General features: G+C 39.7%; 1 protein-coding gene across 3 annotated transcripts in view; it reads left to right on the forward strand.

Annotated features, from left to right (window-relative positions):
- The first annotated feature begins 1,883 nt into the window (after positions 1-1,883).
- Positions 1,884-14,027, forward strand: part of LOC139117291 (atrial natriuretic peptide receptor 1-like) — a 135,895-nt gene continuing 123,751 nt past the window's right edge. Inside the window, exon 1 of one of the 3 annotated variants that reach the window (XM_070680267.1) lies at positions 1,884-1,984. The gene's annotated coding sequence lies outside the window, so the exon portion shown is untranslated. Of the gene's footprint in view, positions 1,985-11,900; positions 12,122-14,027 lie in introns of those variants that run through there. The other 2 variants (XM_070680268.1, XM_070680269.1) reach the window with 2 other exon arrangements.

Below are 14,027 nucleotides of genomic sequence, written 5' to 3' on the forward strand. Positions count from 1 at the left end.
TGTCCATACCGAATAGTTCAGTTTTATCCCGATATGGCCGGTGAGGGCGATATCATAATTACTTGGACGATCCAACACCACGGCCTTTCCGAAAACGTCAATCAGGCATTACATGTATTTCCGAAGACTGTGCAACAAATGTGATTGCTTTAACCGAATGACCCAACAATGGCGTACTATTTACCAAAACTACGCGATAAGAGTATAACTACGTTCCTACTTTCAAAAAATTTCAGTTTTTTGATACGGCCTCAGCCAGCATCTACTCCAGTGCATCTCTCTCAAAACGTGATAAATACAGGTAGAATCACTATCGACAATTTTTACGTTTTAGTGTTGTCGATTGATTCAAATTTTAGCGTACACATGTGGTCATTTTTCTGAGTATCTTTTGTTCATCAGGCAGTGTTCACATATTAGTGGCTTTTTATAGTTCTTCTGGCGTTCGGACCCAAATTTTATAACTACAGTGTGTGTAAATGACAACTGAACAGATCCTGTGTGGCTCCGAATGTGGATCGTCATTGCAAAATGTGGTCAACACCAAAACGAGGCAAAGTCACAGCCTTGCCTGTGTGATCACGTGATGACTCTGGACTGCGGCGTTTCTTTTGCTTGTTTTTAAATCACCGGTGTAACAATCTCCACCTCTTTGAACCCCTTGTAACTGGAAGCTGTGCTGTTAATTCAATAAACAACATGGAGTTACGTTTGCTTTCTATGGGGGCCCTTGTTCAACAATCGCCTTAGGTCATGTTTAACTTTCCGCGTGCTGTTGTGACGTCATCGGAGGTCAGCAGAAGCCAAGGGGTCAGTTGAGTTTGCCAATCTGTGCATTTACTTTGAAAACACCGAAAAATATCGCACTGTACCGTACTTCTTAAATTTCGTCTGATGACATTTAGTAGACCGCACAGTTTGACAAGCCTGTACGTGCAGTTTATTTTTACCATAATTCATTCCGTGGCCGTATTTACGAAACATCGTGGCCTAATTTCTCTGCAGCTTCGTCAGTCGCTTTCACTTTTTTAAGATTTGAGTCGAAAAAAGCCAAAAAACCCCTAAAAATCAGCTTTGTGCCATTCATTCTTACCATCGTAGTAATCTTTAAGAATTCGCAGACCACCGCTTCATAATTCCCAATCGACACTCTCACTCAATCACGACACAGACAGCGTCCGGTTATTTTTTTCCACCGTTCAAATCTTCGTGAATCTGATCTTTCTGAACTCGGATTTGTTTTTCGGAGGTATGAGAAACTGTTTGTTGTTATTTCAGCAATATTTTAACAATGATTGTTTTAACCGTTTCCAGGGTAAGATCTCAGAGACTGGGATAGATTAAAAAAAGTTCGAAATGCTTTTAAACGGATCTGCTGATCACAATAGTTTGAAGTGCTGTTGAACTTTCACTGTGCTCGCGTGTGCTCATCCATGTAGATCATGGGTTTGAAAGAATGTCAAGTTGAAGTAAACAGAGTATATTAAACTCTGGTATCGAATTCAATTCGCGGCTGGTAGAGACGAGCTAAGTTCAGAGAGGAGCTCCCGAGGGTGAAATATTTATTCTGAGCCTCTTTTGGCGATGTATCGTCTGCATACATGTCATGGTAAAAATCTCACCGGTCCTGGCCAGCGCTACCAAGTTCACTTTCGATCAAGGAGTTATCTACGGATGGATATACAAGTTGAACATCATGTGCAACGTCTATAGCATGTGGAGATCTCGTTTGGTCTCCTCCTGGCCCATTCCTGGGATAATTTAACTCAAATGCCGGGCTTATGCAAAGGTTACCGACTGAGGTCATTCGTCATACAGTTCCAGCCAAACAGGGACATAAATTCTGCTGAGTCGTTCATGACATACGTCAAAATACAGAGAGTTCGATTTCTCCGTTATAGCGAAGTGTAAGCTGAGTTTGAGTCGGTGCCACACTCCGGGACAAGGTCAAAACAGACTTGGAAGTGGAATGTACATATTTTAGGTAAGACCTTTCAATTTTTCATTCATCGACATACTTGTTTTTACGAATCGAATCCGTCGCGATTTGGCAACTTTCTTCAGTAGTGGCGATTCTCGGCTTCTGTGTGACGTTGCAATGTGATGTGAAACGAATGACCGACGGCTTGCGACTGCGTAATGCGTGAATTATCTTCACGCCGAGTTTATATCGGCTCGTAACTGGTTTATTGAATAATCCGTCACCGCTAATCGTTTGATGGGGGCTTTAAGGTGCGTTAAGTAATAGTCAAGAAGATAGCCGGATGGAGTGGTCCGTCGTGTCGGGCCCGGGATGCCAGATACACGTTAGGTGATGTTCTAGTGGATAACTGGAGGGTAGTTTCCAGTCAGGGATGGTGATACCTGCAATATTTCATCACCCGGACCATGGGGAAACGACACACGTTGACACATAGCTGCTTCTACACACTGCTCCCATACTTTTTACAAAATCAATCTTTAACACCTCGAAAGCGACGGCCACAGGGGTCTGGGATGCTTTAGCGTTTCCAGGTATTTGCTCAATACAGCCTATAAACGGTGGATATTCTTCAACCGTTCTCAAGAGGGAATGTGTTCTCAAGTGCGACGTTCTTAAGCCCCTTTCTAACATGTGCGAATAATTTCAAGTATTTTGTCTGCACGCTTCATCGAATCGGGAAATGATAAAGCGCATGTTCGCAGTACTCAGTACGGCTGACCATCTGTCAAAAGTGAGGAAGTAACACGGTTTCTCCAACTAAGTGTCTCTCGGAACGAATTTAGAGTTGTCGGCCCAACTTCAAGAAACCAGTTTTGTTGGAGAGGAGACTCTAAAGTGAGCCCAGTGTTATCACTACATCGGTCTAATTGTTTCCACTCGGGCCTCAAACAGCGAACTCAACTGGTGACATGGTCAGGCCAAGTATCAACCACTACTTGACAGCCGACCAGATAATAGATAACAACCCCTGAAGTTCGTGCGATTGTTTACACAAGCTCTTCAATCTCAACTTGTTACTTCAAGTATCATATTCCCGGGGGAAATACTTTAGAGGCACTTCAACCTATAACGTTTGAAGTGTTGCATCTTCATACACGAATTGACGGGGACAGATCTTGTAACAACATGTCAAAATGGATTAACTTCACAATTCCCAACATTTTTCTATAATTGTTTATAAGCTGTTCAGCTGTTTGACAGGCACACTAAAACTTTACGATTTCAATTATCGTACCATGGAGTTAGGCTCAGTGCAGAAGTAAAATAAACTACCATGCCGGGTTCAATTAATGGATATTGGACAGTTTTGCGCAATATGAAGCACGTAGGCAAAGTCAAATTCCAGATCTGTACAGAGAGTATTTTACGAGCTGTCCAGTGTCGTGTACTATTAAAGTTTGCTTTAAACTCAGAGCAGAAAAAAGCCATTTCAATGCTTCCATATCAAACAAATTATACATAAAGTATGCATCGGTTGCGCCAGGTATTTACGTCCAGAGTCCAAACCGTTAAAATGTTCTTGAAGTACTAGAAGCTAGATTGTGAGTTTGCTTGGATCACCCGGGGACGATTCACTGACTGTGATGTTGGTATTTTCGCAGAGAAGGAACAGCGAGCGAGTTGAACGAAAAAAGTACTTTTCACTCAAATCAAGGGAGATCGGTCTTCTTGACTGTTGACAACACGCTAATAAACACTGTAGCGTGACCCGTGCACAGTTGCGTGCGAGTCTTTTCAAAGGCGCTTCCCCACGGAGGTACACATAATAGCGCCCTCACAATAAATCATAAACAGTGTGTAACTCGATAAGTCACAGGTGCAGAGTACGGAAACCGACATAGTAGTAATTCTTATGTTGTGACGCAACTATATCAATAGGTCACCCATATGATACAAGTGTTGAACTCACAAAAAGTATGAACCTCAGAAGAAATACTTTTCCGAATTATACTCAACCGCACACATCGACTGTCGGATCGGCCGAACTTAAAATAAACTCCGAAAGACTTACAGATTTACAAGAAATTTCAGTAAATGTTTGCATTTTAAGATTGACGTGAAAATAGGAGACATGTTTTAGTTCAGCCTCTATATGCGTATTCCAGTTAAGTTTAGACTATGATCTACAAGCCCTCGTTTGGTTTGATACGTGATTCTTTGAGTTTGTGTTCAGGTTACTGATTGGCTATGACGATGATGATGACGACAGCGACACCAACGGCGATGATACTTTTGTCGTCGCTGATATTATTCTTGGTGTTGGAGTCGCCGCCATTTGGAGGCCGGTCGCTAAAACATATGCAAGCAAAACAATATAATTAAGACAGCAAAACACACAACAGACATAGACAGAAAACACATGTTATTAATATCTAGAAAGTTAAGACACCATAAGGCCTTGTCGTCTGCTTCAACGCGAATTGCCTCGTGAAATAAAACAGTGCGAAGCTCTAACTTTGTTTTACATATGCATACCCTTAAAGGCCAGTTGCTGTAACTTCTGATTATTGTTTTTTTTTAAATTTAATTTATGTTTTCTTTTTAATATGAAACACATCTTCTTATTCTGTTCCCAAAACGTGTCGACGTAAACAGTATTCAGCTTGTCAACTCAGCCTGGTGTATGTGTAGACTGCTTTGTTGTTGTAAACAAGTGAATTCTGGTCCGGACTAGAATTCAAATGTAAATAGTAACAGTGTACTTTACATTGTATAGCTGCTGTGTTGGCAAGCTAAGGGGTTGGTGTTTAAACATGCCTAGGGGAGTAGAACAAGAACTTGCAGTAGAAATAAAGAACGAAAAAAATAAAAAAAGAATCATTAAAAGTTACAGCTACTGTCTCTTTAAAAATCGAGAGAGACAATATATCACAATGCTTGAAACGGAAAACGGAAGATAAACGTAATGTTAGCTTTGCGTACTTAAGCTTGTTTATAGAGGAGATGGGAACGGTAGTATATTCTGCTTTCCGACGATTCTGTTAAAGACTTGAAATAACTCTATTAAATATTTACCTGTGTCAAGATTCATGCCAACTACCGGAAATTCTTTAAGTAAGTTGAGGATCTCTTTACGAGGGTTATCATGATAGAGTCTCGAAAAAGGAACACAAATTAGTTCAGCTTTCCTGATAACCAAACGCGTTGCAGACCTTTCAGATAACAGACCCTTCCTTTCGTCGTTGTCTGCTATAAAAGGGACGATAATTGTAATATTTGATGATATTTTCATTAATTTTGTTCTAAAATATCAGTACATTTTGTTCCTCTAGCTCCCATAGATATCTTGGCATTTTGCAAAGTCTTAACATTGGAAGCGTAACGCATGATAGCGTATAATATGTGATGTCTTTGTTTGTCACCTGAATTTAAGTCCGGACTAAAATTCAGATCTTGAACATGACTCACATGTAGGATACTGTTGACAAGTTCAACACTAGACAGACAGAGAAGAATTTTCGAAACGGTGTTTTAAAATTAGAAAACACGTCAAAAGTTACAGCTAATGCAGTTTTAACAAACAATTAGACGCAAGTGTGTCCTTCAGGTAGAATGCGCCTCGGGGACAGATATTCTGACTCTTAAACTTTTACAATTCTTTTCTGATATACCACTTGTTGGGGTTCATTTTAAAGCTCTTTGTGTAAGAAAACTTTTCACCGGGTTAGTTTTTCGAAATTCGAAAATTTAATTTTTCTCCATAGAGTTAACACAGGGATGGCGGCCATTTTGAATTTTAAATATCCGTAAATCTTGGGTTATTTGTTTCTCTTGTACTGAAATTTGCTCAATGACCCCCGATTTTTATTCTTGATTTTGAAAGAGAGTGGTTGAAAGATTCATGGAGGAAAGTTTTGAGCAAAAGTTTAAGTCTTTCACTTTCGAGGCGCTAACTACCTTAAGACAGTTCGAGTTCATCATTCGATGCGTCGGAGAATGAGATCAGAAATATTTATTTTTCTCTGTTTATAGATGAGCGATCCCGTGCCTGGTGCAAGTATGAGCGAAACAGACATGTTAACTATAATAGTCTACTTCGCGGTGTACTGTTTGCTACCTGTTTGTAGATACCCGTGATGCGATCAAGCTTTATCGTAATTTGTAAAATTGCAAATGGCTTTGATAGAGGAGAAAAGATTCATATAGGTTATTGTTCTGAGACATTTAGAGTTTAAAGGACAAAAAGCCTCAAAAGCATGGTTTTCTGTGTACGCCATAATTTGCAACTGTCGATGAATTTCCAGGTATTTGCGTGTGTAAAATACAGCCTCTTATTCAACTCCAAGTATCATTATGATGTCGAAATACCTGCCGTTACTATTTTGTCTTGTGGCCAAAGTCTGAATGCGCGTGTAACGTCCCTCATTATTATTGAAAAATATATTTACGTCAGGAGTAGAATTTATTGTTGAACAACATCTCCGCAAATTGTACACAACCTGTGTGTGTTGCGATTCAAAAGATCCCTTCAAGGATAGCGACTAGGTTCATCATATTGCTTTTTTTCTTCCTTTCTAGAAACAATATCTCGCCATACTACTCTGCAAATGAGCTCACAGGTATTGATATCTAGTGAAAATTTCCACTCAAAATTACGAAATCTAAAATTAAAGGGCCCCTTTATGTTTGCCTGGAATCTGAATCTGGCAATTTTCGTTCGGAATCTGCTACCGCAAGTGGGCGCCCCCGGGCTTACTTATTTTGGAAAATATATCAATATAGATCACTTTGTGAAACAACTGTTACAGTTTATCTATTGAAAAGGATAAAACTTCTATACATGAACAAGCTTATCTAATCGTCTTTATTATGGTTGACAGTCTTCCACTGGGGAATAGCTAGCGAGAAGTTGTCGGAATACAGAAACAGAGTAGAGGCTCTCAGTCTTCAAAGATAACAGAGACAGAGCCAGCGGACCCTCTATCTTAAGTAATATATGAAGGCGTGGTTTCGATCTGCTACATGTATGAATTAAAGATAAAATAATATATCTGATTACAAACATCAATACAGCTCTTGATCTTTACATATCATAGTTGAAATTAAAAGTTACTATGACACGTTACAAACCCATCACGTGATATTTCCATGATCACTTATCAAGTTGTGGATTATTGCAAATATGAGTGAAACAAACAAATGCCGGTAAGACACTAGCTTTTTTCTCTGGATAGTGTCCGTTTTGTCTGCAAGTCAACTTATAATTGGGACCCTTTTGTTTAATTAATATTGTTTGTGTCAACAGCCGCTAGATAAGATACATTAACCATTAATTGCTTCGTCACATTTTGTTTCCACTGCCGTTGCACAAATTTTTATTCACAGTGAACGAGGGTAAGCCAAGCCAACTTTCCCTTGACAGGTGCGAAATCAGTGGTTGCTTACGGCACACAAAATTTTTATTTGCAAAGAGCAATATCGGCTTTGTTAGACGTCGAACCACGTGTACGCGTATACATCATTACTCTGGCTCAGGCCTTTTCATTGTACGGTAGATTGTACAGCCAAGGTTAAAAGGACGGGATATGATATCACTGTGTAAAATCCAGCATCCATGAAATAAGAAAGGCAATCTTCCTGACTGAAAAGACGCACATGTAGAGATTGTTAACTGCCGCAAAATGTTGATTTCCCCAGGATGCCGTACCAATGTGGCGCTGTCGGTTTCACTCGGTCGTTGACATTGCGGCCCAAATGTTAGGTTCAGTGAATCTACCGATAGTAAGTTTCCTTGAAAAGTTTGTGCAAAATTATTTGATATCGGTATTATAGTTTTGTTCGGCATGGGGCTTTATATGCTGCTAATAACATGGTAGAACGCGCCTCGGGGACAGATATGCGGACTCTCAAACTTTTACAATACACTTTGGTCTACTACTTACGGGGGTTCATTTTGAATAAATGAAATTTTCACCAGTCTATTTTTTATTTTGAAAATCTTACAAAGCTTTTTCAAGCGTTGGTAAATATCGGGTAATTTGTCTCTCTAGTACCAAGTTGTGCACTGTGATACCTGACTTTTATTCTTGATATCAAAAGCAGCAATTTCTTGGTTTAAAGTTTCCATGGAACTTTAGGTTTCGGCAAACGTTTATGTAAGTCGTTCAATTTCGAGACGCTACCTACATTAACGGTATAAAATGCTTCTGAAAACGTTTGGATTGTTCTCAATAAACCGATTTAAGGCCATGGTGTAAGTAAACATCTCGGTCATGATGATGCCGAAGTATCGTTTACTTAAGGGTTGAACTAATTTCGATTTGAGTTGAAGTATGCCTTAAGTTAGAACGCGCCTCGGTGACAGATATTTGGACTCTCAAATTTCTACAATTCTTTTCTGATCTACCACCTATAGGGGCCTACTTTAAAGCTCTTGGAGAAAGAAAAACTTTCACCGTCTTAGTTGTTTTAAAATCTTAAATTTTATTTGTACTCCATAGAGTTAACACAGGAATGGCGGCCATTTTGAATTTCAAATATCCCAAAGTGTTGGAGTACTTTGTATCGCTGGTTCCAAACTTTGCACGGTGACCCCTGGTTTTTGTATTTTTTGATTTGGTAAGAGAATGGTTGAAAATTGCATCTAGGAAAGTTTGAGCAAACTCTTCAGTCTTTCACTTTCGAGGCGCATACTTCCTTAAGATCTGTAATGTGTTCATTACTGAGAATTCCATCGCCTGTAAGAGCGGGTTTCGATGGGCTACACCTCACTGGAACACGCAGTGCACAGTGGTCTTACAAACGTAACTTCGTGCGCCTTTCATGTTCACCGTGACGTTTATTTTTCAATGTTTGTCCACAGCGAGTTCAAGTGAACTTTTCACTCTGTTTGTACAAAAGAAGTAGAGCCGTCGCAATTGTTCGGAATTCTCAAAAGACTGTTTTGTCAATTATTGCGATGATAAAGAACATTCATACAATTACAGTAGCAAAACACATATCGTTATAACAACAACCTAGATGCGGCGCTGAAGGGTCGCAAAAGCCAAAACCAAATTAATACAGTATTACTGTATTATAGAGTTACCGAATTATCTTACTTAAAGCGTATAACAAAGTAACTCCATTACTGATTATTATCGTCATTTATTCTAGCTGTTTTCATACTCAGAATCTGCTAGATTAATTCATCCATTTTAACTTTGACTGTAGCTTTTAATCGTATTAACTCCTTTGTCGTCTTTGTCAATTGTCCTTTCTTCACAGTTTGTTCAGCAATTCTTGCAATACTGACGAGAGTGTCATTCCGTGGATATTAAGTTTTAACCATTAACCTGGCCTCTTCTGACAACTGGCTTGTTTGCCAAATCTTTCAATAACAGGATACGTAGTCAAATGGGAGATAATTGCACTGCAGAGCAATTTTCTCAAAAAAGAGTGTTTTGTGTCTACAGGACTGGTCTTACATTCCTAAACCAAACAGTTTTTAAAATCAAATTACGATTTCTCTAGACCCAGAAAATGGGCCATGATTAATCAACATTTTAAACTGCTCCACCAACCCGGCTGAAAGATGAGATTTGTCTTCCTCTATTGTGAGTCATCTATAAATTAATGAAAATGTCGATAATTACGAATTTTGTACTTGTATCAGGAAAATCGGAAAAAAAACCCGGAGCGAAGAAATTATTAGACAGTCGCCAATGTGATAGAACAGCAATCCAATCATAATTCAATCTATGTAAATCATGCTGTTTGCAGTAGTTTGCACCGAAAACTTCATTTTGAACACCGTCAAATCTCAACTTCAATTGTAAAATATTTCGACTTTTTGCTAGCATTGGGATTTCTAGCCTGCTTGGGCTCCTTGTATAAGTGCCCGTAATAATGTCTAGCCATGCTTGCAAGAGCGACTGTGCTTCCCTGAATATAACTGAAAGTTCCAATGATTATACATTGTGTCTCTCGCTTCACTTTGCATTTAGCGTTTTTTTTTTTCAGCCTGTGACATCAACTGCTTCTCCTCAATGTCAGACTCTGAGTGTTTGTTAGTGTTGTATTGTTGCTCTATTTGCTCGGACTGGCAATTAACACAGCCGTGCAAACAATCTTCACTCTTTTCAAGCTATTGCAATTTACGACCGATTGATGACATTGTTAACACTTGAACAATTGAAATTTCACGGGTGGTAGAATTTGGTTGAGTGCGCTCTTCTGGATTGTATTCTTCTCAATCAAGGTCAAGTTCTCGCCTAAGTCCGAACTCAAACACCACGACCTCGAGGGAAGGACTGCGAAACTTTTATCAAGTTTCGGAGCCAATACATTTAACGGCATCGGAAAAGCACACTTTTCAAGGTTGGGCGTTGGGCGTCAAATGAAGACAAATTCGAGAAAACGGGGTTTTTTTTGACCCCGTCCAACCAATGTTGCCATGGCAATACGCCAGGAGTCACTTGTATCAGGGGTTGTGGAATCTGCCAGCAAGGTGAAAAACATTAAGTACCAACGATAGAAGTACTTAGATCATGGCTAATAACCTTTCGTAGTAAAGCTAGATATGGCCATGTAGAGGCAACGCTTTTCTTACATATAGGAGACAATAGGTTGCAAAAACCTGACGGGCATGTTTGATGATAACTTTATAATACCAAGGAGGTACAAGCGCCGACCTTCTCGCTTGTACCGCCATGAATCTAGCATTCCGGCGATTTGAAAAAAAATGCGTTCTCGTCATTGGATGCGGTCCATCGCGAAATTTCAAACTCTTCGGGTAGCTGGTGGAAAATGACTTTTTTTTCCAGGCAGAAAACCATTCATTTCATGGTCGCTGCGTGTGATTATACGTGAGGGTCATAATAACGGTAACTCCAACACAAATGGGAATACACTCGTGTAATGTTTACCATAATCACTCTTTCAAAGCAAAGGATATCAAAAATATAGACTCCAGGGTCAAATACAGAACTATTAAAATTTCGAAACATGGGGTCCCTTATTTACAGCGGGGAAAAGAGCTTTTACATATATCTCAGTTATCATTGCTTTGTAATCGTTACTATGAGAGCAATTAACTTTATTTGGCTGAATGTACCTCGGCTATCTTCCTCAGGGTCATGTTCTTGTCATCTATGTTCTGATATGCTACTCAATAACGTGGCACTACATGGGGCGACGTTCCTGGCATATCTTTCTGCACAGAATCCCGGCCCGTGTATCTCTTACAGACCTGTACGCAAACATATGGCGCGGCCATATGTTCTCAGTACTGTTTACAAATGATACTTTTAACTTTGCCAAAAGTATACGATATGTGTACTTATGTGTGCCCCAAAATGTTTAAAGTTAAACTATCAAATCTAGATCTGTCGTCTTTTCAAAAAGGGCTGCCCTAGGTGAGAGGTACAAACGCGTCAATGAAACGAACAATAACAGTAGTCTCTAGTTTTGCCTAGCTTTTGAGATGGGTTGTAAACTACTTCGTGCTAGGCACCGGTCATCGTCTGTTTTTCTTGTTATTAGACATAAATATATAGACGAACTTTCGTCTATCTTATCAATCACTTTTTAGTGAGATGCTTAAGTTCGAATTTGATTAAGCTAAAAATACCTTAAAATTCGCCAAAAAAGAGAAAAGAATGAAAAGATAAAAAAGAAATGAAAAAAGAAATGAAAAAAAGGCTCGTCCGCCATGCGAACGTGATTTATGTTTCCTCAATCAAACCCGTCCCGGGTATTTTCTTCCTCAAAAGTCCAACGTCCTCACTTTTCCAAAACAAGCTAATTCAGGCAATTTGTCACTCGCATTATAACAACACACAACACAAAGGGACAATTTTCGAGCAGGTGAATAGTCGAAACTTCGGGACAATAGCGGCGCATTTGCTGTCGTGCAGTACAATCGGTCTTGTTACTGAAGGTCGGTTCAATGGGGTGTATTCACTCCATGCCGTGAACTCTCTAACCCACACTGACGAGCAGCCATTACGGGAAGGGGAACTGTCCAAACAACGTAATCGAGTTTCAAGTGCGGTCAGTTTTTTCTTCTTTTCTTCTCGGCGAACGCATGTAACAACCAGACTGTCGAAGTTTTTATTGTTGCCAGGTCTATAAGAGAGGACACTCTGCTTTGAAGTGAGTTGTTTTTCATCTACTCGGCGGGATCAAAGCTGTACATCTCGTATTCGATCGTTACAGGTAAGTGATAGACCTTACTACGTTGAGAAGGGGGGAAGCAATTCCTTCATCGGGTTTCTGTGGATATGGATTGGTCTGTTTTTGTGTGGTCACGGAAGTCGTGAGTGTGCCTGGTATTTCAAGTTCATAGAGCCAATCGTCACGAATTTCACGAAAAAAATGTGGTTGGCCAAAGTCTTCGTAAAGTGATTTCTTCCCATTCTCAGCTGATTTCATTTCACTACGTGATTGTGTTTATTTCACTTTTACTTTATGAAACCGCTAAAGGACATGTATATTTACCCCACCTCAAGAATATACACGCAGATTCATTATTCGGAACGCCCCCAACCACCACTGCAGAAAAAACAAAAACAAAACAACATTAACAACAAAAGACCTCTATCTCGGTCACCTTGATTCGATCAAATATGCCATTCCATTTATTCCTTGTCCCTCTCTCGACTTCATCACATTGAAACTCCTCGATCGAGTCTGTCAACACAATCTATTTACACCCAAAAGTTCGCGTTTTGTCTGTTTACTCGTTGCCACACTTTTGATCCAAGATTCACTCTCACACATGGCACGCCCGGATGGCACGCATATACTACTTCTGAAACATCAGACTTATCAACATATTTTAACACCATACAGTAGTAAGTACAATGCTGGTTAATTTATGAGATTTCAGACACTTCTGAAACAACACTAGAACGTTAAAGTAACATAACTAATAATAATGGTCATATACGATCAGTGGGTTGACTCTGAACTACAATAGTTACAAATTTAAAGATTTTATCATCTGATTTGAATGGTTGAAGCTTAAGTTAGCAGGCCTCAGTCGTGACTAGAATTCTGCTCACGTAGCCGTCATGCATCCCTGTTTTATCCAAAGTTTGACCCTCACACAAAGGTGATACTCTCTCTAAAATGAAACACGCATCTATAAAAAAGTCACAACGCCATCAAAATTATACACCTGTCGTTTGCTTCATATCTTCCATGTAACGTGATCTGTACTTTCACTGGCCTATGTAAAGCACATCGAACGAATATCCCTAGTCGGTATGTTCAAACAGATAGACATTTACACAAGATCGCGGTTCGTCTTCGAAGTGTACGATTGCAGGTGTTTTATGCGCGTTTCAATTGCCACTGCCCTCCCTCCCGCCTTCATTTTAGAATGACAAAGTCTAACTCTCGACCAAACCCATGAAATGTGATATTGCTGACTTTCCCCGCGTAGCAACCATGCTTTTCACTTCGTAACAACCCTGGAGACAGTGACAGACATGCACGGGTCTTCATTTCGTGATTACGACCGAGGCTTTCAGTGTCGTTGAATGTAGCATTAGCAGACATTGTCACATTTCGAGCAGCCTTGGTAAATAGATCCCTGTTGGCACACAATGGACTACCCCTAGAGTGAAACAAAATTTCGAATCGGCATTTTATTCCCCTGCCGGGGCCTAACGGTTGATAGATTTTGTGCTTGAATAGTGTGGTTAGTAATACACATCTACAGGATAAAATATTTTGGAACATCATCTATTAGTCTGATTTTAGATTGCTTTGTCGGGTATTCAGCCGGGCTGAGTAAAGCTTTAGCTTTCTAACAAATGTCAGTGTCGAAATTAAACATTATATTTTGTGGAACAGACAACTGTTCAAAATCGAAAGTCGTTGTTGCGTGACATGTTTTAATAGGTCTCTGCTTAGAATCCGAAAGTCGTTGTTGCGTGACGTGTCATGTTTTGAACAGGTTGCTATTTAGAATCGAAAGCCGTTGTTTTGTCGCACAAAGATGATATTTTTCTTTCGACATGTTTATTTATCGTCACTCATCTGCAGCTGATGCAATGCCGCACCTAACGCTCTCTAAGTGGAGTCACCTGGTGAGATATTTAAGCAACAAAGCACA

Source organism: Ptychodera flava, chromosome 18 (assembly GCF_041260155.1).
Source record: "Ptychodera flava strain L36383 chromosome 18, AS_Pfla_20210202, whole genome shotgun sequence".
NCBI classification, from domain to species: domain Eukaryota; kingdom Metazoa; phylum Hemichordata; class Enteropneusta; family Ptychoderidae; genus Ptychodera; species Ptychodera flava.